The 26,314-nt window shown below is 40.7% G+C and overlaps 1 protein-coding gene across 1 annotated transcript in view; it reads right to left on the bottom strand.

Moving 5' to 3' along the window:
• slc2a9l2 (solute carrier family 2 member 9, like 2) overlaps window positions 1-26,314 on the bottom strand; it is a 253,543-nt gene that overhangs the window by 44,989 nt on the left and 182,240 nt on the right. The gene's annotated exons all lie outside the window — the stretch shown is intronic.

The following is a 26,314-nucleotide window of genomic DNA, read 5'->3' as shown; positions in this document are numbered from 1 at the left end:
GAAAAGAACAGAAACACACAGTTCGTCAACAATCAATCCTCAGAGTCTGTCCTAAAATGGACACCGTATTGGTCAGATTAATCCAAATAGACCTGGGTCAAATACATATACTTTGAAACACATGAGATGCTCCTGATTTAGCTTGCCCGATATAATGGAACCAATGGAATGTTACAGGTACAATTAATCATCATCACTAGCACAGCCCCTGTACCATTGCACACACTCTATTAGGGTCTGGGGACATTGATAGGCAAACAGCCGTGTCCTGTTTGGACCAAAAGTTGACAGCTTGATTTGGCAGATCAAAAGCTAGACACAGGGAATTTATCACCGTGACAGCAGGTATTTTCTATTGATCAATATCCATGTTTGTACTCTAGCTATACTAAACATGGACTCATTAGATTATGTCAGAAATAGTGAGTTATATTAGTTAGTTACACAATGAGGTCCAAAAGTATTGTGACACATTTGTTGTGGTTTTGGCTTTACTCCAGAACTCCTTGTTCATAGAACCCATTTTAGGGAACCAATAATTCACTTACATGTACATTAGTCAAAAGTGTAATATTTGGGGCCTCCCGAGTGATGCAGCGGTCTAAGGCACTGCATCGCAGTGCTAGAGGCGTCACTACAGGCCCAGGTTCGATCCCGGACTGTATCAGAACTGTCCGTGATTGGAAGTCCCACAGAGCGGCACACAATTGGCCCAGCGTTGTCCAGGCTAGGGGAGGGTTTGGCTGGGGGCTCATTGCGCTCTAGTGACTCCCTGTGGCGGGCCTGGTGCCTGCAGGCTGAACTCGAGCGCCTGCAGACTGACCTCGGTCGTCTGGTGAACGGTGTTTCCTCCGACACATTGGTGTGGCTGGCTTCCGGGTTAAGCGGGCGGGTGTTAAGAAGCACCATTTGGCGGGTCATGTTTCGGAGGAAGCATGAATCAACCTTCGCCTCCCGAGGCCGTTGGGGAGTTGCAGCGATGAGACAAGATTGAAATTGGGGAGAAAAAAGGATGCTACCATGACTATGGATAATCATGAATGAATCATGAATAATCATGTGTGAGAAAGTTAGAGGCATAACTATCATACTGTACCTCCCAAAAAATGCTAACATCCCATTATTGGTAATAGTGGGAGGTTAGCATGTCTTGGGAAATGTGTCACTGTTTAAATCATTTTGGACCTCACTGTGTGTCACCTATGGTGGCTATGGTCAAAATGTTGACATAAAAACAAAAGGACAACATTTCAACCCACACAACAAAATCTCAGAGCTGTTCACTATTTTTATGTCATAGACACAAATACTGAAAATGGCCCAAGATGACCCTGTTAGAATAGTCTGGAGATAAAAACAAGAAGGCCCATTGCAGAATTTAAGATTTTTCATATATTTTTCACACAGACACCTCACACACACAAACACACACTTACAGTGGTTGCTCAACTAAATGTTTTGAGATTATGCTGCGGGACTTTTGTTGTTGTGGTTTAGTACGGTACCCGGCGTTACTGCTTCATTGCTCCAGACCAGCGCAAGCAGGAGTTTGAGCTCCTATTATGCTTTTGGGTCCCAGGGAGCTAATGTGTCTCTAACTGACAATGAATGGCGAACATAAACTAAATAGAAACTGATAGTCGTGCGCAAATTCAAAATTGAATTTCAATTAAGTGAATGATGAGGATGAAGGTGACTGAATTTCGAACAATAGTGTAGGAATTGCTAATCCTCTGTCCTGCATGCGCACACCCTGAAAAATACACTTATTTTTTGGTTTCTACTCGTCAGTTTTACATACTAAAACTGTTGTTACACTAAGGTTTTTATTTTAAGAGAAACTAAAATGTTCAGTTATATTCCATGATATTCTTAAGATACATATGTTTACCGAATATTGGCAAGGGATGTCTACTAAATAATCAAGTTGATGGCGTAGTCATATAGCCTCGGCACCTACATAAAGCTGAGTGGCTTTGGATCAAAATAAATAAGTACCAACATTCTTTCTGAAGGTCTTTAAAAAATAAATGTTTTGGTTATCCTGACCTGGACACCATGTATTATAATATCCCGTTATGGTCTATTAGCAGGACAATAGACTCTTGCCAACACCTCTCTGTATTTTTATACTTTGTGCAAGGTAATTGATCAGCATTAAAAACGCTGTGGATGGGCCACCAGAGTGCTGCAGTGGTCTAAGACACTGCATCGGATGGGCCACCAGAGTACTGCAGTGGTCTAAGACACTGCATCAGATGGGCCACCAGAGTACTGCAGTGGTCTAAGACACTGCATCGGATGGGCCACCAGAGTACTGCAGTGGTCTAAGACACTGCATCGGATGGGCCACCAGAGTACTGCAGTGGTCTAAGACACTGCATCGGATGGGCCACCAGAGTACTGCAGTGGTCTAAGACACTGCATCGGATGGGCCACCAGAGTGCTGCAGTGGTCTAAGACACTGGATCGGATGGGCCACCAGAGTACTGCAGTGGTCTAAGACACTGCATCGGATGGGCCACCAGAGTGCTGCAGTGGTCTAAGACACTGCATCGGATGGGCCACCAGAGTGCTGCAGTGGTCTAAGACACTGCATCGGAGTGCAAACGGCGATGTTGCTTCGATACCCGTGCCGGCCGTGACTGGGAGACCCATGAGGCGACTGTGGGCTTATGGTTTCTCTCCCTCTAAAAACAGAAATACACCATTCTAAATAACAAAGTGGCTTTGTTTACAAATTAGTAAGAATGTCTCACCCCATTCAAGAATGGCCTTTTTCTCGCTCACTTTTGGTTATTTGAGAACTAAATCATCTCCAAAATATCTTTAAAAAAAACAAGCCATAGAATGTTGGTTGCAATTTCAGTTTAATCCACCAGAAAAGACAGAACAGAAAATACAACAAATATTGTGGTTAAACTCAAATATACTAATTTTGATAAACTTTATTGGCTGTACTAGATTTTCTGTTCCTCCTGAAAGCCCTAATCTGCTCACTTAAATGAATAGAGATCCTGGTCATGGTGCTACAGTATGCTACTACAGCATAATCAAAGTGAGGACAATTGACGATCTGCTGTATACTTATGGCCTATTGTAAGCTGAAAGTCAAACCTTTCCAGTACTACTCACCCAGCCCCGAAAGAATGCATGGTTGCCAAGAAAGAGGTTAGTTTTGCTAGATTCTTAAAACGTGTACGCAGCACTTGTGTGTTGGAGTCATTTTAAATTCTTAATCGATTTACCGTTTCTATCATAGGCCACTGTAATCGATGGGGGCTCAGGGCTGTACCATTCTGCTCATCTGATGAAGGTGGACATGGATCAGATTAAAAAGGCACACGTGAGCTCTGGAACTCCACCTCTGACAGGCAAAGTCAACATACATGGAGGGTTCGTCAGGTCGTCGGTTCACCCTGACATTTCCACTCCTCTTCTGACAACAGAACTTTACCAACTGCTCACCAGGCACAGAAAGGGTCGCCTGGACCATTCTGCTGTTCTGCTATTCCAAGGATGTGCAACCAAAGAGAGATGGATCCTGAGGCAAATGTGGCTTACCAGTGAACCTCTGCGTGTTCATCAATAATACTGTGTCTCAGAAGTTTTTGTCCATGACTGATGCAACCTGAAAAAGCATTAAAGAGTTAATGAGTACTTGAAGTCACCGAAAAAGTCTGGACATGGCCTGCTCTCCCTTATGTAAGGAATTAGGCACTTTACCATGTTTACTAAAGTATGTACTGTAGGCTATGTTTACTTGTCAGACTGCACAGTAGACTAATAAACAAATGCAGGCGGCTTCTATCTTCAAAATACTTTAAATTATTTATTATCCAAATGTTTAAAGTGCGTGTGAGCGACCTCATGCAACCGCATAATGTCAGATAAAGTATATACTGTACAGTACTGTATTTCTTCATCAGCATCTTTATGCTTTCATTAATAAAATAATTATATAAATACTCTTTCAAAATGCAGATGTTTATTTAGTTTTGGATCCATAACAAATTACTATGGGAATAAATATCACTGAATGACAGAAATATTGGAACAAAGTAGGCTAATGAAGGTAAATAAGTGGTTGCTTACTGGAAAACATTTTTCAAAATTATCGGAAGAGACAGCATTCAGAGGTCAAGACATCGCTGCTCTGAGAAAAGCATGGGGACTGGTCTTGATAAATCAACAATATTTTTTATTTTCACAGAATCTCCGTTTGGGTATTGGTTAGACTACAATTAGGGTGTGGAAATGTTAGTATTATTTTGCTCTTACTGCAGTACTGTAGCCTACTCCGGACCGGTCACGTTGTACAGTGCCATTATGGGCTATTAGTAGGACAATAGACTCTTGCCAAGAAGGACGGTAGGGGGAGAATTGTATCGTCAAATGTATTTCTTAGTTAGGTTGACTGTATTACAACCGGCCGTGATTGAGAGTCCCATAGTACCGCGCACAATTGGCCCAGTGTCGGTTAGAGGAGGGTTTGGCCGGCTGGGATGTCCTTGTCCAAAAAATAGGCACGGTAGGTTTATGGTTTCTCTCCCTCTAAAACCAGAAATAAATATTTTGGCCTTTATTCAGATTACAATCACTCACTTTAGGTTATTTGTAAACAAAATAATCTCCAAAATATATATATTGCATATATATTTAAGCAAAGCGATTATTATTATTAATTAATTTAGATTTATATAAAAGCCCCTTAGATATTCTCACAGATCAGATTTGCCCAAACAAAAAATGTCCCTTAGATATTAATTTAGAATCCTCCAATCCTCTAAATCGAATTATTGGTGAAGTGTCACGACATTGAAAAAAATATTTTTTAGATATACTGTGGGCCTACCGTAGGCGACATGAGTCTCACTAGTGTTGAGTAATATGCTGTTAAAAGTGGTGTAGGTCTATTTTTATTTCAAAAGCATATTGAAGTTAGAAGCAATAGGATTTGAAGCAATAGCCTACCCGCCCTGAGGGTTGTATTTTTCTTGGAATAAAAACACTAACATTAACCAAAATAATTAAGCTAAATTTCTTAAAATCAATCCCATATACTATGTTCTTAGAAACAAAGGTTTTAAATTCTCTAGTACAGCCAATATTGAAGGCTATTAAATGCTTCTCAAAGATGCCCTCTGGTGGTCAAACTAGCACTAACTAGCATTAATGGTAACAATGGCTGACAATTAAATAACATGCCATAGAATTCTGCAGTAACAAGTACATCATTTTCTTTAGGAATGAAGTGAAGTAAAAGTAGCCAGAAATTGAAATAGTAAAGTAAAGTAAAGTTACCCCAAAAAAGTAGTACTTTAATGTATTTTTACTTTACACCACTGAGCTAAAGCATAAGGCTTACCTGCAACCAGCCCTGCGGTACTGAGTGTGTGTGTGTGTGTGTGTGTGTGTGTGTGTGTGTGTGTGTGTGTGTGTGTGTGTGTGTGTGTGTGTGTGTGTGTGTGTGTGTGTGTGTGTGTGTGTGTGTGTGTGTGTGTGTGTGTGTGTGTGTGTGTGTGTGTGTGCGTGCATATATGTGTGTGTAATTCCTGAGTTAATTAAGTAATTAACATCCCATCATGCTTAGTCATATATACAATTATTTTGGCTACAATGGCTAGAGGAAGAGATCACAGTGACTTTGAAAGAGGAGTCTCAAAGGAGCATAGGGGGTTTAAAGAGTCTGTGCATGTGTGTCAGTCATCAGATCTCAACCCAATTGAACAATTATGGGAGATTCTGGAGTGATGCCTGAGACAGAGTTTTCTCCACCATCAACAAAACACAAAATTATGGAATTTCTCACATCCCTCTAATAGTTCCAGACACTTATAGAATCTATGCTAAGGAGTATTGGAGTCCACATTCTGATTGTGGCCAAATTTTGTGTCAGGTGTAGACTAATAAAATATGCATTGTGATCTAATTGTGATCAGATCTTCAGCTCCACCTCCGGAGGCAGTCAGACACGCACTGTGTCTGGGAATCTTACAAGTGTAGAAGGATCTGGACAGTGAAACCATTTAAATCATAATTATTCCGCCCTCAAAAATAATTGACAGGTGACTCCATTGACATATGGCATCAATATGTCTTAAAATAAACAAATATTTGTCAAATAATTTGTATTCAGGGAGGAACCAGGATATCAAGGTGCGAACAAAATGGACGATAAGAGACATTTCACGCCATGTGTAGACACAATGGCTACAATGTGGGAACAATTAGAATGTGGATAAGATCAGCACTAAAGACCCATGTTAGCACCAGGTATTATTTGCATGGGCCGCTTCTCAATCCACCACATCCCCCGATATCACCCTTTCGTATCTGTGGTGAAAGGTGGCAAAGCTAGACAGGTGTTTGTCAGACCATGAGACATCCCAAAAATCAGTCTTCTCACGAAAAAGTCTGTAGCATCCGAATGGTTTGGCCTACAAACTGTCATGACCACTCTATGGAAAGATGATACGTAAGAACACAATGTTCTCCAGGATACCCACAAGCCTCACAAGACTCGTCTGAAAGTCTCCGGTCTTTAAGACGATGAGTTTTAAAAAATATGATAGTTTAAAAAATGGTTTCCTGATCTTTCTTATATCTCTCAGATACAGTATATAACAGATATTTCAGAACAAAATTGCCTTTAGATGTTGTTTTGTTGTACTATCTGTTGTTCCATGTAGTGAATCTTTTATTTAATGTGTTTCTATTGGCTAATAGCAGTAATGCCAAATTCAATATTTCATTCAATAGTTGTTGTGTATATATATTTTTTTCAAATTCAAAATCAAATAGCTAAATAATCCTTGGTATGCCCATCTTAAAACAATTCAATATGTTATTTTAGACTCTCCCCCAGTTTAGACAGGGCTTAGACTCTAGAGGGTTAAAACAGAGCTGATGGATTGGGCTACCTCCTCGCCTTCTTACTAATTCTGTGGTACTGCAAGGCCTTCTTAATGATAGCAAAGTGTTAGCTGACTCAGTAATAGTAACACATGTGTCATGTCTTTGGCAATGCCGGATTAAGTGATATGACATGCTATTCTATAAAATCCTTTCTCTGTAATTAACATTACCTGATTGAGCTAATCATGTAAATGTAATTAACTAGAAAGTCGGGGCACCACAAAATAATATTTATAGAGCAGTTATCTTCCGAAAAAACTCTTAAAGACCTAGTAGTATTTTACATCAATAGCAGTCAATATCAATCGTCACCCTATTTCAGTCTCATCTGAAAGTTGTAAATTCTTGGTTATCTTCATGAACCCTGGCTAACAAGTTGAATCAGCAATACAAAATTGGATTTAATTATTTATTTACTAAATACCTAACTAATCACACAGAATTACATATACAGAGAATGAACCATACATTGATTACAAATTATGTCATAAAGGAAAACGTCCCTAGCGGACGGAACAGATATGACAGCTGGTTACCCAAAGAAAAGGGTTTTGGGTTTGAGTGAAAGAGCGGGAAGACTGAAGAACAAAGGGAGTAGCGATGTCTCTATCGGGCCTTAGGCAGCTACTCTATCGTAAATACAGAATCTTGTGCATTCTAAATTACCGCCCATTTGGAAAAGGAAAATGCAATAAATATTTACTCTGAGCTGCGCTTTGGTAGGTTGGTCGTACATGCTGGTGGTGTTGGCCAACAGAGATCTTTCTGTCCTCGGAAGAATGTCTCTGGTGGAACATTGGATACGTTGTAGTAATGCCGTTGTGTGGTAGACGGGATACTCTGTCTGTCCTTTCCTAGCCCACTTTCACAGCGGCTGCTGCTAACTCAACGGCTAGGAGGTATCACTTCTGTAGCGAATAGGAGTTCAAAGTTCATACCATTCGCAACCAAAGCTCATGCTGAGGTTGGCTTCATTCTGTAGTTATTATCTGAACCCTTCTGACATCGGATTGTCATCCTAATGTACCCGGAACAGAAAGTTATATTGTCGTCAAGGCTTTATATAGGAAGGGAGAGGAGGGCGTGTTTCATAGTTTATAACCAATGTCTCTTCACGTGGGCGGGCCACTGAGTCGGGCCTAATTCACTCATGAAAGCCCATTTCTCACATTTTAGAAGCTAAAATCACATTTCATCCTCTCACAAATAATTTCATATTCAAGCATTTAAATTGCACAACAATTCCATGTGAATCTGATAACTATAATGTGTAGACTTTCCACTGTACCGTTTATGTCATCCTATCATTGATGAGAATGTCTGAGATGACAACCCGAACTGACATCATATTCATTAAGTACCAAAGCATATGTTCAACTGGTTGGATTACCAAAATATGGTTAATTTCCCCCCAACTTCTGATGTTCCCAGAATCTCTATGTTAACCAAGGGATTTTCAATAGTCAAATCAGTAGGGTAGAGAGAGGAAAAAAGGAGGGGAGAGGTATTTATGACTGTCATAAACCTACCCCCAGGCCAGTGTCATGACACATGTTATGACCCCTGCAACAACATACACTAAGATGTTTCTGTAACTTCATCAGTAAAATACTGTAGAATGCACAGTTGTAGATTACACAGCATTATGGGTAAAATGCTGAAAAAAATACTGGTTAACTGTAATTGGAAGCCTCCTGTAAAAATCGCTCTAACATACTGTATTTCTTTACAGTAATAGCTTATGCCTACTGTAGATTAAAATGATCAATTTCAGGGACCAACCTCATGCTAAAGGATGTGACATGGGTGAGACACACAAGCTCAGACTATTTAGTAAATATTTTCTTGAAGCGGTAGTGAAGTGGAATAATATTTTCAGCAGTTGCCTGGTAGGTACCTTGACATGTTTATAAGTATCTTTATTGCTGGCCAATATTAAATTACTGCATATTTTCTTTGCAATGTAGCTAGCTAGCTGGTTGACTTTTGCTTGCTAGCTAGATAGTTAGCTAGCTCAAATTGACACAAGCCATTTCAGTCTGCTTTAAATTGCTCATAAATATCTTGCTGTGCAACCTAGAACAAAATAAGCCTGATAATAATTGTTGTGATGATAGGCTTGCTATACCACAGCCTCTGAGTTTCATAGAAAATAAACTGAATGCAGATTTGTTTGTGATCATTATGTTTTCACCATTACTACAGAGAAAATGGCTTGTTTCTAGAAGTTCAAAAGAAATGACCCATATTACCAGCAAAATATTTTTTATTTATTGATGGCCCACATTTTATACATAAGCCATGTTGTGGCCACTAAAGTCAATGCGAATGACCAGTGTGCCAGTATTGTATCAAGGTGCCTGCTGACCTAGGCGCTTCTCCCAACTCGGCAGCTGTTTCACAGCGTCGCTGGCTGCAGCTAGTAACGTGGACAAATTTCTTCCCTCCCAGAAATATTTTTCAAGTAGGATATATTCAAGTAAGTGATATTGGTAGCCATCTAGATGTCACTGTGATACAGTCTACTCAATGGGGAGAGCATGAACATATGAACGGCAACCACGACAGGACACAGTGTCCTTAGCTTTCACAAACGTGTGATTCGGTTCTACCGGCTCTTAGCTGCACAACATACACGGAACAAATAATATGAACGCATGTTGGTCCCACGTTTCATGATCTGAAATACAATATTAGAGAAATTTTCCACATGCACAAAAAGCTTATTTCTTTCAAATTTGGTGCACAAATTTGTTTACATCCCTGTTAATGAGCATTTCTCCTTTGCCAAGATAATCCATCCACCTGACAGGTGTGGCATATCAAGAAGCTGATTAAACAACATTATAATTACACAGGTGCACCTTGTGCTGGGGACAATAAAAGGCCACTCTTAAAATGTAGAGTTTTGTCACACAACACAATGCAACAAATGTCTCAAGTTTTGAGGGAGCATGCAATTGGGATGCTGACTGCAGGAAAGTCCACCAGAGCTGTAGCCAGATAATTTAATGTTAATTTCTCTACCATAAGCTGCCTCCAACATCGTTTTAGAGAATTTGGCAGTACATCCAACCGGCCTCACAACTGCAGACCATGTGTATGGGGTCGTGTGGGTGAGCGATTTTCTGATGTCAACGTTGTGAACAGAGTGCTCCATGGTGGAGCACTGGGGTTATGATATGGGCAGGCATACAGTAAGCTACGAACAATGAACACAATTGCATTACCAATAGCAATTTTGAATACTGTGACAAGATATCTGTGATTAGGGCCTAATTTATTTATTTAAATTGACGGATTTCCTCATATGTGACTCATTTCAGGAAACTAGGCATATGTCGCTTGTCACTACTTTACAGGAGAGCCATCTGAACTTAAACTTTTTTTTTGCAAATTTTTTTGTTGTCAGAAATGCCTTCTAAAACTTGAACTTTCATGTACCTTAACAACAAACTTGTATGCCATCTGTAAATACAAATACAATTGTTAAATTATGAGCCTAGTTGGTTTAGCCACAGAAACAGTCAGGAACCTTCCAGCCTAACCAAGATTGGCTGAGATAATGGGTGGGCTGGACATGCTGAGAGATGAGTTCAGATTGGTCTGCCATATAACATGAGCTGGTTAGTATGTGTAGTTAATACTTTCTAATGCAGCTTTTTTTAAAGGTATCACGTAGCAGAACTGCAAATGTGTTTCTCTCCACTGTCTGGAGAACCAGGTTTTGAAATCAGTGGAATGCACGGTGGAATTAGTGTATGAAAGCTAAGGAGATGAAAGAAATTCTGCCGTTTGATTGCAAATATGCAGAGGGAGTCGAAAAGAGAACGCACATCTTACATCTTCAAACTAAGGTAACCATGGCATCCGTGACAGAGAGTGAGAAGCATCCATCCATGTATACAGGTAAGATAGTCTAGCTAGCTACATTTTCAGATATTACACGTTTCCAATTTAGTCAGAAAGTAGTTTTAATTTCAAGTTAAAGCGTACTGTTATCTAGCTAGCTAACGATACCTGGCTGGCTCACTAGCTAACGTTACATGTATGATCGGTGTAGTAAAATTATCTCAGAGCCATTTGAATTGCTAGTTATAGCCTAATTTTAGCTAGTTAGCTAACATTGAACCCGGTTGGGTAGCTACCTGCAGATTCATGCAGGGTAGTAGCGTTATGAGTTGGGATTTTGGTTCATTGTTCAGCTAGATAGCTAGCTACATGTCTAAACAAAAGACTCCACTATGCAAGTAACCATTTCAATAGAATGTTCATGAAGTCACCGCGACAACTGTCGATAGACATAGCTGGCAAATTTGTTCTGGCTATCTACTCAGATTTCAGAGTACTCGTCCGAGTGTGCCAGAGTGCAGAATAACTGACAAATTTATGAACGCTCAACACCTGTTGAATATGGCCGCTATCAGTAAACGCTGGCAAAATAGCGTAATTAAATTGTTGCCAGCAACACAGTTGCAGTCACCAATGCTCTGGATGAAATAAAAACAGCCTAACCATCTCTGCTAGGGTGAGTAAATGGTCAGAGTGAACTGTTCCCTCATTTGTGTCTGGAAGTAGCGGTCTGGAAGTAGCCAGTTAGCTTGGCTGCTGTTGTTAGGTCAGAATGCTCAGATCAACCCTACTCCTTGGCTAGAGCGTCCAGTGTGCGCTCTGAATGCTCCAAGAGCGAAACACTCTGAATTGACCAACTGACAATCTGCCAATGCACTGAGTTTACGAATGCACAAAGCGCACTCTGAGCACGATCTGGCACCCCAGGGTGGATTTACGAACACACCCGTAGTATAAACCAGCCTTTAGTCTTGAAATCTTTGGTTGTTTAATCCTTAAAGAGCTGGGTGGGGCTAAAGCTTAAGAGGGTTTGAACAATACTGAATGGTGTAGACAAAGAAGAGCTCTCCAGTAGCTGTTCCAAAATATTCAAGGGCCATTTTCTCAAAAGTGAGGTTAGAAGTTTATCAACTTTCAAAGCAGAATTACTTTCCCATTGTTATACCATTTTCAAGCTCCAATTCTCTAATTTATCAAAGTAAAAAACAACATTTCTAATTTTGCAAAATAAGACTGAATGGAGCCAGTTGGTCATATATGACCTGCAACTCAGTAACATATTTGAAATTGTTGCATGTTGCATTTATATGTAAAATTACTAACTAATTGGTAGGTCTACCATTACTTGTTACTTCTGTAAATGTTCATTATCCTCCCTACTCATGAGAGAAATATGGGTTTTTGGTAACGGAATTACAAGACAATATTTCTTAAACTTACAGAAGGTAAACAATTTCTCCAAAAGTAAATAAGTGTTGATATTAGTTGCAGGGGTCTTTACAAAAACATGATTGTGTTTTGATATATTAATAAAACATTTCTAAGGCCTTTTCTGGTAGATATTTATCCAGAAATCAAATCCTTCAGTTATGTCAAATCTTTAAGATGGAAAATGGTAAAAAATGTTTCTATGTCTTTATTTCCCAAAAATATACTCTTAGCTTTCCTTTGACACCCAATTTGATATGTTCCTATGAACTTCAATTTGGTGATCATGGGTCCATTTCGATGAAAATGCCCAGGAGCAAATAAATGTGACCATACTTTATCACTCATAATATCATCAATGATGCTTATCAGGTCTATATACAGTAGCAAGTTGCTGATAGGCCTAGGGATTTATCTTTTGCTTGGATAGTTCCATCTGTGCCATTAACTTAGTTTGGCTTTAGTTCCAGTTTGTCTACAAATTAGTAACTGATATGTTGGATTCACGTCTCCATCTAATTCAAAGAACAATAATAAATCAAATCAAACTTAATTTAAAGTGCATTTAAAGTTTGATTTGATTTAGTCCTATAGAATGGAGACAACAGGTAGCCTAGCGGTTAAGAGTGTTGGGCCAGTAACTGAAAGGTCGCTAGTTCAAATCCCCAAGCCGACAAGTAAATCTGTCCTTGAGCAAGGCACTTAATTCTAAATGCTCCTGTAAATCATTCTGGATAAGAGCATCTGCTAAATTACTAAAATGTACAATAGATGTAAATCCAACATATTGTAAGGAAATGGTGACTGTCTTAATTAACAATGGAACTCTAGAAGGCTGTTTGGTATCACATGCAATTAGGTTTGCAAAACTGGCAGTGTACAAGCTTGTACAACATAAGACATGAACTGGCATGACACCTTCTCCACTGGGTGTCCAACAGTACCCTCAAAGCTCATTACAAAGCTAAGGAACCTGGGACTAAACACCTCCCTCTGCAACTGGATCCTGGACTTCCTGATGGGCTGCCTCCAGGTGGTGAGGGTAGGTAGCAACACATCAGCCACGCTGATCCTCAACACTGGAGCTCCCCAGGGGTGTGTGCTCAGTCCCCTGATGTACTCCATGTACGACTGCATGGCCAGGCACGACTCCAACACCATCATTAAGTTTGCAGACGACACAACAGTGGTAGGCCTGATCACCGACAACGACGAGACAGCCTATGGGGAGGAGGTCAGAGACCTGGCCGGGTGGTGCATGGACAACAACCTCATCAACAGGGCTGTAGTGGAGCAGGATGTGAGCTTCAAGATCCTTGGTGTCCACATCAACAACAAACTAGAATGGTCCAAACACACCAAGACAGTTGTGAAGAGGGCACGACAAAGCCTATTCCCCCTCAGGAAACTAAAAAGACTTGGCATGGGTCCTAAGATCCTCAAAAGGTTCTACAGCTGCGACATCTAGAGCATCCTGACCGGGTGCATCACTGCCTGGTACGGCAATTGCTCGGCCTCCGACCGCAAGGCACTTCAGAGGGTAGTGCGTATGGCCCAGTACATCACTGGGGCAAAGCTGCCTGCCATCCAGGACCTCTACACCAGGCAGTGTCAGAGGAAGGCCCTAAAACTTGTCAAAGACCCCAGCCACCCCAGTCATAGACTGTTCTCTCTACTACCGCATGGCTAGCGGTACCGGAGTGCCAAGTCTAGGACAAAAAGGCTTCTCAACCGTTTTTACCCCCAAGCCATAAGACTCCTGAACTGGTAACCTAATGGTTACCCGGACTATTTGCGTTTTGCCCCCCGCCCCAATCCCTCTTTTACGCTGCTGCTACTCTCTGTTTATCAAATATGCATAATCACTTTAACTATACATTCATGTACATACTACCTCAATTGGCCAGTCCAACCAGTGCTCCCGCACATTGGTTAACCGGGCTATCTGCATTGTGTCCCACCACCCGCCAACCCCCTTTTTTTTATGTTACTGCTACTCTCTGTTCATCATATATGCATAGTCACTTTAACCATACCTACATGTACATACTACCTCAATAAGCCTGACTAACCGGTGTCTGTATATAGCCTTGCTACTGTTTTGCTACTATTTTCAAATGTCTTTTTACTGTTGTTTTATTTCTTTACTTACCTACACACACACACATACACACACACCTTTTTTCACACTTTTGGTTAGAGCCAGTAAGTAAGCATTTCACTGTAAGGTCAACACCTGTTGTATTCGGCGCACGTGACAAATAAACTTTGATTTGATTTAATAGGCTACCACTGCTATATTTTGAAATGTGGATGGTGTCTTTGGCGGCAGTGTCTTGATTGCCATGGGGGATTGATTGCCATCCTGAAATCACAGCCGGCGCCGTCCCATTCTGACCTTGCCCATCGGGTGACGAAACCCTACCTGCCCTAAAGCTCTCTCCTGGCCCCTTACACTAAGTCTGATTTTGTCCTGCTAGGTGACCTAAACTGGGACATGCTTAAACCACCTGACGAAGTCCTAAAACAATGGGGCTCCCTAAATCTTTCTCAGATTATTACCAATCCCACAAGATATCGACTCCAAACACCAAGAAAATACTACTTTTCTTGAGGTTATCCTTACAAATAATAGGTGTCAGTCTGGTGTTTTCTGTAATGACCTTAGTGATCACTGTTTTATAGCCTGTGTTTGTGATGGCTGCTCAGTGAAACAACCTGTCCTAATTGGTCATAGACACTTGCTAGAAATCTTTAATGAGCAAGCCTTCCTTCATGAACTAGCCTCTGTAAAATGGTATAGAATCAGCTTGACTCCCCCCCCCCCCTCTGTCGAAGACGCTTGGACCTTCTTTTTTGATATGTTCAGTGCTATTGTTAACAAACACGCCCCCATAAAGATACAAGATCAAGTAGCTGACCTGAACCCAGATCAGATGTTTTTCTTCCTGCATTGCATTATTCATCAGGAGGTGCTGTGTAAATGTGTTCTGAAAATGAGCGATGTTGTGGATACAGTCGCTAAAGTGGTAAACTTCACAAGAGCAAAATCGTTAAACCACAGGCAGTTTGTCACACTGTTGGAAGAGACAGAGTCGGGTCATGCAGATCTCCCCTACCACACAAATGTGAGATGGCTGAGTTTGGGGAAGGTGCTTAAAAGGTTGTGGGACCTGAAGTTAGAGATTGCTGAGTTTTTATGTGGATTTCCCTCAACTGCAAGATAAAGAATGGTTGACAGATTTTGCCTTCACCGTGGACATCAGGGCCATCATGAATGAACTGAATTCCAAAATACAGGGGAAGGGCTTTTTGCACATCAGCTGTACAGCCTTGTTAAAGCCTTCAAGGGAAAATTACCTCTCCTGACCTGTCAAGTAGAAGCCAAGAATCTCACCTACCTTCTGACACTACTAGTCTGTTCCCTATCAGATGACCAGCGGGAGAAGTATACATCGCTGCTGCGTGCTTGAACTATGAGTTTTTTCTTCATTTTGATGATTTCAAAGTGTTGGAAAATGGCATGCTGTTGGTTTCCTCTCCTTTCACCTTCAATGTGGATAACGCTCCCACTGACCTGCAACTTGAGCTTATCGATATTCAGTCTGACGCAGTGATTGGAGAACTATTCAAAACAATGTCACTGACAAGGTTCTATGCATCTCTCGATGAACAAAACTTTCCAAAGATTAGGAGTCATGCTCAGAAGATGTTTGTACTGTTTGGGCCAACCTATTTACATTTGAAGTCGGAAGTTTACATACACCATAGCCAAATACATTTAAACTCAGTTTTTCACAATTTCTGACATTTAATCCTCGTAAAAATTGCCTGTTTTAGGTGTTCTGGAATTTTCCAAGCTGTTTAAAGGCACAGTCAACTTAGAATATGTAAACTTCTGACCCGCTGGAATAGTGTTTAAGTGAAATAATCTGCCTGTTAACAATTGTTGGAAAAATGACTTGTGTCATGCACAAAGTAGATGTCCTAACCGACTTGCCAAAACTATAGTTTGTTGACAAGAAATTTGTGGAGTGGTTGAAAACAAGTTTTAATGACTCCAACCTAAGTGTATGTAAACCTCTGACTTCAACTGAATGTCAACAGATATTTTCAGTGATGAAATATAACAAGTCAAGGCACAGATCATCTCTTACTGACTCTCACTTCTCAGAAATCCTGTGCATAGCGACATCAGAAACTATACCTGACTTCACTGCTCTAGTCAATGCCCATTAGAGACTTCACTCCTCACACTGATTGAGTAGTTTAAATCTAATGTTGAGCTCTCTCTCTTTCTTAGTGTTTTTGTGCATACCCGTTAACAAGAGTTCTGTCCATGATGCTGAATGCACAGTGGGCTTTTCCCTCCGTGTAGTTCATTGCATGTTTAATAATGAAAATACCTGCCAAAAGGAGAACATGGATGTGGTTTATTTCGGTGCATGTTAAAAAAGTAGCATATCTGGGCTGATTTACAGTAGACATATCTGTCAACACAATCATACACATGATGTATAATCCTGTAATATGATTCTGGCCCGCGATGGCAAAAAATAGAAGCGCCAAGGACTAGGAAGAGTCTTCGTGGTTCAAAACATCTTCCATTTAAGAATAATGGAGGCCACTGTGTTCTTGGGGACCTTCAATGCTGCAGACATTTTTTGGTACCCTTCCCCAGATCTGTGCCTCGACACAATCCTGTCTAGGAGCTCTACAGATAATTCCTTCGACCTCATGGCTTTGTTTTTGCTTTGTCAACTGTGGGACCTTATATAGACAGGTATGCGCCTTTCCAAATCATGTCCAATCAATTGAATTTACCACAGGTGGACTCCAATCAAGTTCTAGAAACATCTCAAGAATGATCCTTATGGAGTATTGTGTGTAGAATGCTGAGGATTTGTTTTATTTATTGAATCCATTTTAGAATAAGGCTGCAACGTAACAAAATGCGGAAAAAGTCAAGGCGTCTGAATACTTTCTGAAGGCACTGTATGTACTCTGAATCCATGATGACGGATGATTGAATACGATTACTTAAGTGATAATGCCCTCGAAGCTGGTGTTTGGAGGATATATTTGCGCGGGTGTTGTTAGGCCTGAGACGAAGTGCCAGCAAACTGTTCCAATATATCCTCCAAACACCAGCTTCGAGGGCATTATCACTTTTATACAACGGGTTACCAACATATTCAAATAATGACTGATATATTTTCATTAAAAATGTTATTACTATTTTATCCTTCCACGAGATACAGTCGACACAAATCTAGCGTTGCTACCCAAGCCGGCTGGTCATTAGTTACATCGGTTCAGTTACCAGAGACACGACCCAGTCGTTAAGTCTTTTTGTTTTGGTTCTATGGACACGACCCAGTCGTTCGTTCTAAATGTTCTATTGCCATACTGGCTGGCAACATTCGTATCCCTTGCTTGCTAGCTAGCCAACTACGGCTAACTTACGGTCACGTCAAACAGTGCAGCCAGAATAACAACAAAGTAGCTGCATTTGCATTTGTTTTATCTGTTTTCTAGTGACATTTCTTTCGATACATCCTTAACAAGGAGCTAATGATGGCATAGAATGGCATAGAAAATGTGCTCTCTCTCGTTAGGACACTGTTGTTCTGAGGCGCTAGCCAACAACAAAGCTAACACAACTTCAAATTGACGTTGGACAGACTGAAAACTAGCTGCATTGAGTTTAGTTTGACCTGTTTTCTATAGACATTTCTTTGTATATATATCCAGAAAAATGATGCCGATTCATGATTTCTACTGGCTGAGGAAAACTGTTTGCCTGTCTGTCTCATCCAGACTCCAGACCACTATATGTTCACTACTGTATGGAGCAGCTGGAGATCTAATTTCAATATTGAAACAATGGTGCAAATGTCAGAGACAGACAGGAAGTTTCATACAGATCTCCGCTATTAAAAACCCATTTCTAGTCTAAAAGAAATGGGAGATAATGTCTGGCATGCTTTTTACAGTATCTGGCTGGGCTGATGAGACAGTGAATTGCAGAGTGAGATGGAACAGAGTAAATAGGCATTTCAACGTCATAGCTTTAACTTATGGAATAGACACTGGCTGGAATGTGGTTTTTATCAATCATCATCCAGGATTTGACCCACACATTGTTTAATATAACTTATGAAACACAAACAAATATATACTTTTTGCCGATTGTGTGGTACTGCTCACCTATGTTACCCTTTGTAATGATAAAAGGACAATTGTAAAATAATTGATTTAACCTCCACACTGGGCCGGCACCAGAACACATAATTTGGGGGGGAATATACCTGTAAACATGCATTACCTTTTAATGAGGCATGAACATAACCAATGTTTTCACCGGATTGTCAAACAAATAACTTAAAAAAGTGAGCAAAACAGTGCCCCACTGTCTTACTATATGTAGCCCATGACATGCCATACTCTTTTTGGCCAGACAATATTAACACAAAAGATTAACACAAAAATGACTCCTTAGATTAAGCAAATCAGACGGCACGATTTTTTAAATTTATTTTTAATTTATGGATAGCCAGGAGCACACTCCAACAGTCAGACTTAATTTACAAACTAAGCATTTGTGTTTCGTGAATCTGCCATATCAGAGGTAGTAGGGATGTCCAGAGATGTTCTCTTGATAACTGTGTGAATTGGACCATTTTCCTGCCATGCTATGCGTCCGAAATGTACCAAAACATTTGGGTTTCAAGGAAAATATGAAAAAAAAGCACATTATTTTATTTAGGAATGTAGTGGAGTAAAAGTAAAATGTGTAAAAATGTGTTTATATAAATAGTCAAACTTAGATACCCCACAAAACTACATAAGTACTTTACACTACTGGCTACACATACAGAGACAGAGGGGCACTGTTTCGCTCGCTCTGATGCTTTATCTGAGATTGATTTGTCTTTCTGTCGGCGAGCATATCTCGGTCCAAAAAAGTATACAAATTTGTATATTTTAAACAGATATTATATTACGAATAGGCCATTTCTCTCAATCCCCAGTCCATTGCCACTAATCCAATAAACAGATTAGAAGTGATGCATTATAAACGAGGGAGCCCAAAAGCTGTCTATCTCCTCAAATCCCGTTTTGTTCTGACAGACACGTATGAGAGTGACACATCAATAACTGATCAAGTGCAATCAGGTGTGCTTTGTGGTTATGGATGGTCTGATGCTAGCAGACAATGGAACCACCTATCCATACTGACAGCAGAAGAGAAGTCATGCAGGAACGTTCTAATGAAATCCAAGAGACCAGCTGCCATTGAATAACATCACAATGGATCAGTTTAATTGCACGAGATGATGTGAAGCGGAGAGAAAGAATCCATCACAATGTTGTCAATAACACGCTGCATAGACAACACACATGGCGCTACAATGAAATATTGAATCCTTTGGGTACTACTGGTTATAATAGCTATTACATCTTGCACAGCATTTGATACCATGTTTGCATATATTTTAACCGCACACATTCGGTTTCTCATCCAATCTGATGAGTTCCTCATCCACCCATTCATATTCAAAGTATTTTAATAGGAGACAACGCATTTTGTACATGTGAACTATGTTTTCTTATATATTGTTAAACTTGCCATCAACTGCAAAGTCTCCAAATCCACCAACTGTCAAACTCTTTTTTAACTTTGTGTTGCAGATGATGATTGTCTAACACTGATGATTGTCTAACAGAAACATTTGTATTTTGCTCATTGCCTCTTAAAATCTCTTTATTACTGTGGACCTTCCACTAATGAAGCCAATAAATGGCAGCAGCGCTTTTAAGTTAAAGGCCTCTGCCACCTGGCCTTAATGGGAGATTAATGATCCTGGTCAAAACATTGAGGCCTGTCTATACAGCCTTATAATAAGTAAAATAACTGTTTTAGTATGTTTGTTGCAGTGTTCAATTACTTTTGCTAGTGCAAAAATCCCTTAGTATAAATGTAAAAATGGAGTCTCGATGGTAGGGTTGACAACTGTGTTGACGGCAGTAGCCATTAGTGCCAGCTAGCAAACCTCGTCACAACAGGGCGAGCAAGGCTGCCTTTTTCTGTCTGTCACCTCCATTATATACCTGTCTCCAACAGAGGTGCATTTTTGAATTTCAAGCAAATAAATGTCAAGCGACTAATGGAAAAGTCGTACAGTGGTATATTGCTGGAGGGAACAGTAGAATCTATTGTATAGAGCACTATTCAAAAAAACAAAAAATACATTTTGTTTGTCACATGCGCCGAATATAACAGTGAAATGCTTACTTACAAGCCAATAACCAACAATGAGGTTTAAAAATATGAAAAAGAATAAGAAATAAAAAGAACAAATAATTAAAGAGCAGCAGTAAAATAACAATAGTGAGGCTATATACAGGGGGTACCGGTACAGAGTCAATGTGAGGGGTAACCGGTTAGTCGAGGTAATTGAGGTAATATGTACATGTAGGTAGAGTTATTAAAGTGACTATGCATAAATAATAAACAGAGAGTTACAGCAGCGTAACAGGAGGGGCAATGCAAATAGTCTGGGTAGCCATTTGACTAGGTGTTCAGGAGTCTTATGGCTTGGTGGTAGAAGCTGTTTAGAAGCCTCTTGGACCTAGACTTGGCGCTCCGGGAACCGCTTGCTGTGCGGTGGCAAAGAGAACAGTCTATGACTAGGGTGGCTGGAGTCTTTGACAATTTTTAGGGCCTTCCTCTGACACCGCCTGGTATAGAGGTTCTCGATGGCAGGAAGCTTGGCCCCAGTGATGTACTGGACCGTACGCACTACCCTCTGTAGTGCCTTGCGGTCGGAGGCCGAGCAGTTGCTATATCAGGCAGTGATCCAACTGGTCAGGATGCTCTCGATGGTGCAGCTGTAGAAGTTTTGAGGATCTGAGGACCCATGCCAAATATTTTCAGTCTCCTGAGGGCGAATAGGTTTTCTCATGCCCTCTTCACGACTGTCTTGGTGTGCTTGGACCATATTAGTTTGTTGGTGATATGGACACCAAGGAACTTGAAGCTCTCAACCTGCTCCACTACAGCCCCGCTGATGAGAATGCTCGGTCCTCTTTTTCCTGTTGTCCACAATAATCTCCCCGGTCTTGATCACGTTGAGGGAGAGGTTGTTATCCTGGGACCACACGGCCAGGTCTCTGACCTCCTACATATAGGCTGTCTCGTCGTTATCGGTGATCAGGCCTACCACTGTTGTGTCATCGGCAAACATAATGATGGTGTTGGAGTCGTGCCTGGCCATGCAGTCATGAATGGATAGGAAGTACAGGAGGGGACTGAGCACGCACCACTGAAGGGGCCCCATGTTGAAGATCAGTGTGGCGGATGTGTTGTTACCTACCCTTACCACCTGGGGAGGCCCATCAGGAAGTCCAGGATCCAGTTGCAGATGGAGGTGTTTAGTCCCAGGGTCCTTAGCTTAGTGATGAGCTTTGAGGGCACTATGGTGTTGAACGCTGAGCTGTAGTCAATGAATAGCATTCTCACATAAGTGTTCCTTTTGTCCAGGTGTGAAAGGGCATAATGGAATGCAATCATCTGTGGATCTGTTGGGGCTGTATGCAAATTAGATATGATGTTGATTTGAGCCATGACTAGCCTTTCAAAGCACTTCATCGCTACATACGTGAGTGCTACGAGTCGGTAGTCATTTAGGTTACCTTAGTGTTCTTGAGCACAGGGACTATGGTGGTCTACTTAAAACATGTTGGTATTACAGACAGGGAGAGATTGAAAATGTCAGTGAAGACACTTGCCAGGTGGTCAGCGCATGCTTGGAGTACAAGTCCTGGTAATCGGCTTGGCCCTGCGGCCTTGTGAATGTTGACCTGTTTAAAGGTCTTACTCACATCGGCAAACGGAGAATGTGATCACACAGTCATCCGGAACAGCTGATGCTCTCATGCATGTTTCAGTGTTACTTGCCTCGAAGCGAGCATAGAAGTAATTTAGCTCGTCTGGTAGGCTTGTGTCACTGGGTAGCTCGCGGCTGTGCTTCCCTTTGTAGTCTGTAATAGTTTGTAAGCCCTGCCACATCCGACGAGCGTCGGAGCCAGTGTAGTATGATTAGATCTTAGTCCTGTATTGATGCTTTGCCTGTTTGATGGTTCGTCGGAGGGCATAGCGGGATTTCTTATATGCTTCCAGGTGAGAGCCTCGCTCCTTGAAAGCAGCAGCTCTACCATTTAGCTCAGTGCGGATGTTGCCTATACTCCATGGCTTCTGGTTGGGGTATGTACGTACAGTCACTGTGGGGACGACGTCCTCGATGCACTTATTGATGAATCCAGTGACCGATGTAGTGTACTCCTCAATGCCATCGGAATAATCCCAAAACATATTCCAGTCTATTCTTGCAAAACAGTCCTGTAGCTTAGCATCTGCTTCATCTGACCACTTTTTAATTGACAGAATCACTGGTGCTTCCTGCTTTAGTTTTTGCTTGAAAGCAGGAATCAGGAGGATAGAAGTATGGTCAGATTTGCCAAATGGAGGGTGAGTGAGAGCTTGGTACACATCTCTGTGTGTGGAGTAAAGGTGGTCAATCATTTTTTCCCCTCTGGTTGCACATTTAACATGCTGGTAGAAATGAGGTAAAACGGATGTAGCTTTCCCTGCATTAAAGTCCCCAGCCACTAGGAGTGCAACCTCTGGATGAGCAGTTTCCTGCTTGCTTATGGCCGTATACAGCTCATTGAGTGCGGTCTTAGTGCCAGCATCGGTTTGTGGTGGTAAATAGACAGCTACGAAGAATATCGATGAAAACTCACTTGGTGGATAGTTTGGTCTACAGATTATCATGAGATACCTCAGGCGAGCAAAACCTGTGCTATTAATGTCGTTGTTCAGTCACGACTCTGAAACACAAGATATTACAGTTTTGAAAATGTCCCGTTGGTAGGATATACATGCTTGTAATTTGTCCACTTCATTATCCAACAGTTTAATGTTGGCCAATAGTACCAATGGTAAAGGACACTAGCCACCATATCCTCACAAGGCACACCGACCCCCTTCCGCCGATACCTGCGTCTCTTTCTCCTGCAAATGACGGGGATGAGGGCCTTCTCGGTGTCTGGAGTAAAATCCCTCTCGTCCGACTCGTTAAAGAAAAATTATTTGTCCAGTTCAAGGTGAGTAATCGCTGTTCTGATGTCCAGTAGCTCTTTTCGGTCATATGAGACGGTGGCAGCAACATTATGTACAAAATAAGTTACAAACAATGCGAAAAAAATAACAAAATAGCACAGTTAAGGATGGGACCCTTTTTTCAATTTCCGCCTAAAATGACACAGCCAAGATTCTTCAAATGAAAACAGATGATTGCATTCAATTATAAACAGTAGGCTATAGGTGTTTTCAATCATATTGAAATACATTTCATGTTCAATCAATTGAGTTCTATTTTGATAGATAAAGGCTGCTTTCTGTAATTTGTCTGAATAATATTTCACGATGTGTAGTCTAACATGTGCGCAATGATGTAGAATCACACGGTTGATCCTTCTCTCTGTCATCACCGATAACTTTAGAACAAAAGAAGACAACAAATACGAAGTTGCCAATGTCTTTGCAATTGATACGAACAAGCGACGTGTTAAAAGATTCTTCAAATTAAAACCGAGATGATTGCATTGAAATATAAACAGTGGACTATAGGTGTTTTCAATCATATTGAAACATTTCATGTTCAATCAATTGAGTTCTATTTTGCTACATGTAGTCTACTTTCTGTAATTTGTCTCAAAATATTTTATGATGTGTCTGTGATTTAGTGCATTTGTATTTGGTAAGCTAAGCATTAGAATAAACTCCCTCAATATTTGCAGCCGTAGGTGGTAATATAGTGCATTCAGAAAGTATTCAGACCCCTTGTCTTTTCCCCCCACATAGCCTTATTCTAAAATGTATTAAATTGTTTTTTTCCCCTCAATCTACACACAATACCCCATTATGACAAAGCTAAAACAGGTTTTAATATATTTTTGCTAATTTATATATATAAAAAACAAAAATATTACATTTAATAAGTATTCAGACCCTTTACTCAGTACTTTGTAGAAGCACCTTTGGCAGTGATTCCAGCCTCGAGTCTGGGTATGACACTACAAGCTCGGCACACCTGTAGTTTCTCCCATTCTTCTCTGCAGATCTGCATAGCAAAGGGTCTGAATACTTACGTAAATAAGGTATTTCTGTTTATATGTGTATATTATTTTGCAAAAATGTTGAAAAATCTGTTTTTGCTTTGTCATTATGGGGCATTATGTGTAGATTGATGAGGAATTTTTTTAATGGAAAAAGTCAAGGGGTCTGAATACTTCCCGAACACACTGTATATCTCTAGAAGCTGATCCGTCGTGAGTATTGCCCTAATGAAAAAAGATTGCAGTTCGAGTGCTGTATAACTGCAGTACACTGTAGTATAACTGTAGTTAGAGTGCAGTATAACTTCAGTATTCTTCAAATACTACGTCCAAAATAACACTGTTTTCTTAGCTGCATGAATTTTGCAGTGTGACTGCAGTTACAGTGCAGTATAACTGCAGTATACAGCAGTTATCCTGCAATTACTGCATTCAAAATACCACAGTCGACCGCAGTTACTGTACATTTACTGCAGTTTCAAAACTGCTATATTTTTTTTGTAAGGGTGTGACATAATGATAATATTAAGGAAAGATATGAATGGAGAAAGCTGATCTGAGAGCAGCACTCACATTCTTTAGATCCGCACAGTATGGACACATGCTCCAACGACACACTTAAGCCTTGATTACACTGCAGACCTTAATGCTCAAATCAGTTTTGTTTTTCAAATCCATTTATGACTACTGACTGTCCAAACAGCAAGTTTCAAGTGACCAAATCGGATGTGTGTGTGTTCAGACAGTAGTCATTTGCTGACATGGCTACGTTTGTTGTCATAGTACAGAAGTTATGTAGCAAGCTGACAACAATGCCTGCCATGGATGTTTCCCAGATTCTTAGAATGTTCAAAATCATAGTGTAAGAAGACTTTTAAGGCCTCAAAGGATAGGATGATCCAACTTCCAAAACAAGTCCTTTTTGGCTAGCCATAGCAGTCAACTAGCTAGCTAGGTAGCTGTTTAGCTTTTTAGCACATTTACTAATTTGTCGGTAAACAAGTACAGTAACAAGCTAGTTAGCTACCACATGTTCTTGTCAAACGGTCAACAAAGTAGCTAGCAAGCAACAAGATATGCCAAACCAATCTAAAAACCACTTGTGGGCAAATAAATAGGTCACATGGCCACCCAGCTAGCAATGAGGAATCGGCCCATAAACGGCCAACTGATTGAATCGGCCCGGAATCGGGTGTCGGACTCGGTCCGGAATCAAAATGAATGACTGCCCAGAATTGGTCCGTTTCCGTCTACCAGAATTCAACCAACTTTGCCAGCATCTTACCAGAATCCCCCCAGAAGCGACACGACACAAATGTAAATAAATGTATACAAAATTAACTGATTTAGTGATTTTAAATATTACTATTATACATTTTATACATTCAAATTATACCCATGCACAAAAAAAGCATTTTTGTCTCAAGAGGAAACACCATATACCTGGTGACCGTGTCAGTGTGCATGCGCCTAGCCTGCCACAGGAGTCGCTACAGCTCGATGGGAGGACATCCCAGCCGGCCAAACCCTCCCCCTAACTCAGGCGAAGCTTGGCCAATTGTGCGTCGTCTCATGTGTCTCCCAGGCGCGAACCAGCATCTGTAGAAACACAGTTTGCACTGCCATGCAGTGTCTTAGACCGCTAGGCGCAACTCGGGAAGTTCCATCCACAAGGTTTTTAATGCTTATCAATTGCTTTGCACAAAGTATCAAAATACTAAAATACTACACAGGACTCAAATAATTTCATTTAAATGTTAATTGTATTTTTTGATCACAGAAAGAATGAAGAAAATATGGGGGGAAATTAAATAAAGCAGCCTGTGTAATCATCTGCCAGAGAGTAGCCCCAATCGGCCCGAGCCGTAAATAATACATTTGGGCCAGATAACTCTCAACGGAATTGGCCTGGGCCCCAAGTAATACATTT

This window comes from Oncorhynchus gorbuscha, linkage group LG18 (assembly GCF_021184085.1).
Source record: "Oncorhynchus gorbuscha isolate QuinsamMale2020 ecotype Even-year linkage group LG18, OgorEven_v1.0, whole genome shotgun sequence".
Taxonomy (NCBI): domain Eukaryota; kingdom Metazoa; phylum Chordata; class Actinopteri; order Salmoniformes; family Salmonidae; genus Oncorhynchus; species Oncorhynchus gorbuscha.
Note: the sequence above shows the minus strand (reverse complement) of the source record. Positions and strands in the feature narration are given on the sequence as shown.